A 6839-nucleotide genomic window follows, 5' to 3' on the forward strand; every position below is an offset into this window, starting at 1 on the left:
TGAAATTTGTAAGACTGGATGTCATGAACTGCTATATATATTATGACTTTTGATGACTATTAAGGTAAATACATTGTTTGTTCTCTATTAAAATCTTTCATTTGCTAAATATGTCTATCAGTAGTTAGTGCCTTCCGTAGTTTGAATCTTTTATTTAGCTGGCAGTAGTGGCGCTCGCTGTATTGCAGTAGTTCGAGTAACGAAGATTTTTGGTGAGGTAAGTGATTTGTGAAAGGTATAGGTTAATGTTTGTCAGGCCCATTCTTTTGTAGGGATTTTTGAAAGTCAGATTGCGTTGCGCTAAAAATATTGTGTGTCAGTAATTTTTCTAAGGGGACGTTTCAAATGATGTGGACAACGAAAGCACCCAGTCATCTTGAGGCAGGTGACAATTCCTGATACGGCTGGGAAACGAACCCGGGACCCCGTGGCCGGGAAGCGAGAACGCGCCCGCGAGACCACGAGCTGTGGACTGGGTGCAGAGAAGAGTCGTGTTTGTTTCGTCGCGCGGCGGCGCTCTCGTCACCCCACGACGTCTGGCTTGACCGGCAGTCTGCCGCCCCTACCAGAAGCGTCGCGGTCGCTCAAGTTAAGTTGATCGTTTGGTGTGTGCTACGGCGGAGTGTCGCCGTTTAAGGGGTAACCAGTAGTTTGCTATAGTTGATGGTTCTAAAGGACTGAGGAAGTTAAGGTGTGTTTGCCAAGCTTGAGGTTCTTCCTCATTACACCTCTGTAAATATTCGCTTAAACCTTGCACTCTTATTACTACTTCTCAGCGCGTTAAGTTTAAGACCTTTTACTTATAAATATAACATCCTGGGTCTTACCTCGGTCCACACCCATTACCTAATTGCACTTGTGAAATTTGACTCTTCGTTTCTTGTTGGCTGTGATAGTCGTCTGCTGTGGCTCTCAAGTTTTTGGTCAATTGCAATTTATTGAAGGTTGTGTCATAGTTTTTTGATGTGTTAAGAAGAAAGAAAGAAAGAATGGCAAGTGAAATGTGAATTGCACAGCTTATTTTCATCAAATGTTCGGATAAAGGCTGGTTAAAGTCATTTAACATTTACATCAACATCTACACGGATACCAGCAAATGTGACTGAAGTGCCTGGCAGGGAGTTTTGGAACCACTTTTACACTAAATCTTGAACAACGCGCGGAAAAAATGAACACCTACATCTTTCCGTGGGAGCTCTGTTTTCTCTTATTTTATTATGATTGTCGTTTCCCTCTATGTAGGTTGTAACCTCCCCACCGTAATTTTAAAGAAAAAAGACAATACTTATTTAATACAAATGGGAGCCGAGTGTAACCTCCCCACAATAATTTTAAAAGTGTGTCAATACTAATGGACATTGCGCTAAGTGTAACCTCGCCACAATGAAATCTACTGACAATGACAATCAAACAAAAATTAGCAATCTGACTCAAATACAAGTTCTTCAAAAAAATTAAAGTCCATTCAGTGATAAGAAAATTCAATTAAACCGAAATATCGGTCTTTGGCCCTGTGTAAAACAATCAGAATTAAATTCTTACCTCAGTATAACTGGATGTCAAATTTCTGCTCTTATCTTTGCACACGGCTTGGAGGAACTGCATTGCAAATAATAATATTCCTTTTTTCTGTGATTTTACTGAAAAATTTCTTTAAAAGAAGTGGAATGAAATGGGAAGTGCAATTAAATCTTTAGTTCAATAAAAAATAAAATTTTTGAAAAATGCTTTTGAAATCAAAATTATTATTGGGGGATTTGTTGGAGATTAATTACAATAAATAAATTTTACATTATCTAATGATTATGTTAATTAACAGTATACCTCATTCAGCATCTTGACCAGTGTTGCCGACCGCCTACATCACACAACCGCACTGGGCTGCTACTACTGACCGACCGCTCTGCATGACGACTATTAGCGTACTGCACTGCACGACTACTACTAACAGACTGCCCGCAACTAAATCGAGCTACAGACTGAGAACCGCTCGCAACACTCGCGCGGTCAAGCGCAGGCTCTCTGGTCAGAGACGCTGCAATGTCTCGCCATCGCTGCTACGTTACATACGTGTTTCAAGGTACAAATTATTTTTGCATTCCAGGAAGGAACTTGGTGATAGAAATTTCGTGGGAATATAGCACCGCAACGAGAATCGGCTTTCTTTTAATGGTGTCCACCCCAAATCATGTGTGATGTTTGTGACTCTCCCTCTCACCGATTTCTTGATGGTACGAAACGTGCTGCTCTTCTTGGAATTTTCTCGGTGCACTCCCTTAATCTTATCTATTATGGATCCTACACCGCGCAGCACTACTCCAAAAGAGGACGGACAAACGTAGTTTAGGCAGTTTATTTAGCAGATGTGTTGCATCTTTTGAGTGTTCTACCAATAAAACGCAGTCATTGGTTCACTTTCTACACAACATTTTCTGTATGTTGTTTCCTGTTTCTGTTGATAATTGTAATACCTATGTGTTTACTTGAATTTACAGCCTTTAGATACGACTGATTTATTGTGTAGCTGAAGTTTAACGGAAATTCATATGGAATGGAATGTGGATGACCTCACACTTTTCATATCTTGTCGTCAGCTGCCAATTTTCACACCATACAAATATCTTTACTAAATCGTTTTGTATTTTTTTATCTTTACTAGCCCATAAACGACAGCATCATCTGAAAAACAACGTAAGACGATTGCTCAGATTGTCTCTTAAATTGCTTGTATAGTTAAGAACTAGCAGAGGGCCTATAGCACTGCCTTGGAGAACACCAGAAATCACTTCTGTTTTCCATTATGAATTTCCGTCAGTTACTACGAACTGTAACCTCTTTCACAGGATATCAAGGATATAGTCACTTAACTGAGACGAAACAGCTATGAAATGATGCGTATTCAAATACATAGATGTGTAAACAGGCAGAATATGCGCTGCCGACGGCAGCGCCTATAGAAGACAATAACTATCTGGCACAGTTGTTAGATCGGTTACTGCTGGTACAATGGCAGTTTATCAAGATTTAGGTGAGTTTGAACGTAGTGTTCTAGTCGGCGCACGAGCGATGGGACATATCTCCGAGGTAGCGATGAAGCGGGGATTTTCTCGTACGATCGTTTCACGAGTCCACCGTGAAAATGAAGGAATCCGGTGAAACATCAAATCTCCGACATCGCAGGGGCCTGAAAAAGATCCTGCATGAACGAGACCAACGACGACTGAAGAGAATAGTTCTATGTGACGGAAATACAACCGTTCTGCAAATGCTGTGCCTTCAGCAAGTGTCAGCGTGTGAACCATTCAACGAAACACTCGTGCACCTTTGATGACTGAACGACACAAAGCTTCACGTCCCGCCTGGGACATTCATCATCGACATTGGTCTGTTCATGATTCGAAATGTGTTGCCTGGTCGGATGAATCTCGTTTCAAACGGTGTCGAGCGGACGGACGTGTAAAGGTATGGAGACAACCTCATGAATCCATGAACGCTACATTGCATGTCAGCAGAGGACTGTTCAAACTGGTGGAGGCTCTTTAATGGTGTAGGGCGTGTACAATTGGAGTGATATGGGGCCCCTGATACGTCTAGATACGACTCTGACAGGTGACACGTATGCAAGCATGCGTCCATTCATGTCCACCATGCATTCTGACGGACTTGGGCAATTCCATCAGGACAACGCGACACCTCGCACAAGCAGAATTGCTACAGAGTCACTCCAGGAACACTTTCCTGAGTTCAAACACTTCTGCTGTCCACCACTTTCTAGACATGAACATTATTGAGCATATCTGGGATGCCTTAGAACATGCTGTTCAGAAGACATCTCCAGCCCCTCGTACTCTTACAGATTTATGGACAGCCCTACAGGAACATTACCCTTCCTTTGTTTATTCGGACTTCTCATGGTCACCTCCGCTTTGTGGGTCCCCTCCCGAATGGGGGACTTGTTCAGAATGTTTTGCCAACGAAGAGATCACCAAGATACGTTTTCTGTTACAGACCATATGCGCAGTGGATAAGCATTAGGAGTATTTAATGCAGTGGTTTCGATTGTCTTCTGCATCATTGTTGATTCTTCCTCCTTTTTGGAGCAGTTTCTCATATGAAGGACAAGAGAGTGCCCTGCATCTCTGTCCGCTCCTCCGTCCTCTTTAACACGGCCGTTGGAAGAACGAGGCTAGCAGAATATCCGCCGTAATCAGAGTAATACATCGGCGTATGCTATCCTACAGATGAATAAGATTCCGGATACATCCATGGACACGATACTTCTGATATCGTCACAACCACACCCTCCCAAGATTGTAAGTCGGGGGACCTGGAAAGCCATACATCTTCATTGAATTTTTTCATTATGAGGGCATTGAAGGGCGATCTGTTTTAATTGTTAAAAACCATTCAAAAGCAGGAGCACACAAAATATTTATTTTTATTCAAGGCAACGGTTTCAACAGTCTTAGCTGTCATCTTCAAGTCTTAGACATTTAAAAAAAATAAAAGACGTTCGTTTTACGCTGAAACTCATATACTTGACATCCTGTGCACGAGTTCAGCGTAAAATGAACATGTTTTATTACAAAAAGTTTTTAAGACCTGAAGATGACAGCTTAGAGTGTTGAAACCGGGTATCTTGAATAAAACAAGTATTTTGTGTGATCTTGGCTTTTGAGCGGTTTTGAACCGCACTTTTAGAAATTTCCTAGAGCTGAGGCGGTCGTTACTGATCATTTTTCGAAGTAAACCTTGCACTTGGCCAGTGACATGTGGTGTCAGCCAACCCATCTTTCATGAAAATAATGGTATGGACTAAGTTACGCTCTTGAAAACCAGGCATCACACATTGCAAAACAACTTCCTTTAGTCACAGTAAACTCAGCTGGCCCGCGTGGTGTCATCTCCCAGCTAAAAGCGACGGACCGAGAATGAAGGAACTCGTGAAACCACACCACACCGTATGGGCTGAGTGCAGTGGATGTTCCCGTACGACATGTGACGATCTAGAACCTCACGAACCACAGTTCTGCGCATTCACGGCAACGTGCAGAATCTCCCTGTTTTTTTTTTTTTTCTTTTCCTTTTTAAGTCATCAGCCTTCTGACTGGTTCCACGCTCCCCAGCACGAATTTCTCACATGTAAAACCTTTTCATCTCAGAGTGGCACTTGGAACCTAAGTCCTCATTTATTACCTCTCTCGTCCCCTACAGCTCTCTGTAGTATCATGGAAGCTATTCCCTGATGTCTAAACAGATGACGTATTATCCTCTCCCTTCTTCTTGTCACTGTTTTCCACATATTTCTTTCCTCTCCGAGTCTCCAGAGAACCTCCTAATTTCTTACTTCAGTTCTGTTCCGGTTTTCCCACAGTTTGTCTTCCACTACCATCTAATGCTGTGCCCCAGACATACATCCTCAGAAGTTTCTTCCTCAAATTAAGTAAGGCCTATGTTCTCTCGGCTAGCAATGCCCTTCTTGCCAATGGTAGTCTGCCTTTTATATCCTCTCTGCTCCGTCCGTCATGAGTTATTTTGATGGTTAAACGTAAACTCCGTCTATAGACCCTGGCGCACCCAGCGATACCGACCGACAGCGTGTCAGCCAACTGGCGGATGAGGATATGTGGTCAGCACACCGCTCTCCAGGCCGTATGTCAGTTTCCGATACTGGAGCCCCTACTTCTCAATCAAGTAGTTTTTCAGTTTTCCTCGCAAGGGGGAGAGTGCACCCCACTTGCCAACAGCGCTCGGCAGACCGGATGGTCACTCATCCAACTTCTAGCCCAGCCCAACAGTGCTTAACTTCGGTGATCTGATGGGAACCAGTGTTACCACTGCTGCAAGGTCGTTGGTATTTAGATGGTTAGATGGCAGAACTCCAAGTCTTCATCAACTTCGTGACAAAGTTCTGATGTTACTCGCTGTTTTAATTTCTGCCACTTCTTATTACTTTCGCTTTTCTTCGATTAACTCATAATTCATTTTCTGTGCCCATTAGACTTCTCATTCTATTCAAAAGTGCCTCTAACTTTTCTTCATTTTCACTGAGGATAGGAATTTCATCAGCGAATCTTATTATTGATATCCTTTCACCGTGAATTTGAATTCCACATTTGATTCTTTCTTTACTTTCGTCATTGCTTCTTCAATGTATGTATTGAACAGTAAGGGTGAAAACTACAACCCTGACTTACACCATTTTTAGTCCGAACACTTCGTTTTTGGTCTTCCATTCTTATTGTTCCCTCTTGGCTCTTCTACGTTTTATGTATTACTCGTCTGTCCCTGTAACTTACCTGTACCTTTTTCAGAATTTCAAACATCTTGCACCATTTTCCAATGTCGAACGCTTTTTTCATGTCGACAAATCCTGTGAAAGTATTTCTTCAGTGTTACTTCCATTATCAAGTGCAAAGGCACAACCACCTCTCTGGTGCCTTTACATTTCCTAAACCCAAACTGATCGTCAACAACTCCTCAATTTTATTTTCCATTCTTCCATATATTAATTTTGGCCGCAGTTTGGATGCATGAGCTGTTAAGATGACTGTGCGATAGTCGCCCCACCCATTGCCCTTGCTGTATGTGAAACTTGTGGATGACACTTCTTCGAATGTCTGATAGCACGTCACCAGTCTCACAGGTTCTTCACACCAACTTCAGTGGTTATTTACTTTCAATTTCTCCGAATTATTTTAGAAACTCCGATGGGATATTATCTATCTCTTAACCCTTGTATTGTATTGTATTGAACTGGGGACGTAGAAACGACGGAGAGGGTTTGTCCCCGCCGTAGTCCTGAGTGGTTCAGAACCCCACAACAAGCTACAGCAATC

The 6839-nt window shown here is 42.4% G+C and overlaps 1 pseudogene; it reads right to left on the reverse strand.

The window, feature by feature from the left end:
- Window positions 1–5738: 5738 nt before the first annotated feature.
- Window positions 5739–5856, reverse strand: LOC124717587 (annotated as a pseudogene).
- Between the last annotated feature and the right edge of the window lie 983 nt (window positions 5857–6839).

The sequence above is a fragment of the Schistocerca piceifrons genome, chromosome 9 (assembly GCF_021461385.2).
Source record: "Schistocerca piceifrons isolate TAMUIC-IGC-003096 chromosome 9, iqSchPice1.1, whole genome shotgun sequence".
NCBI lineage: Eukaryota > Metazoa > Arthropoda > Insecta > Orthoptera > Acrididae > Schistocerca > Schistocerca piceifrons.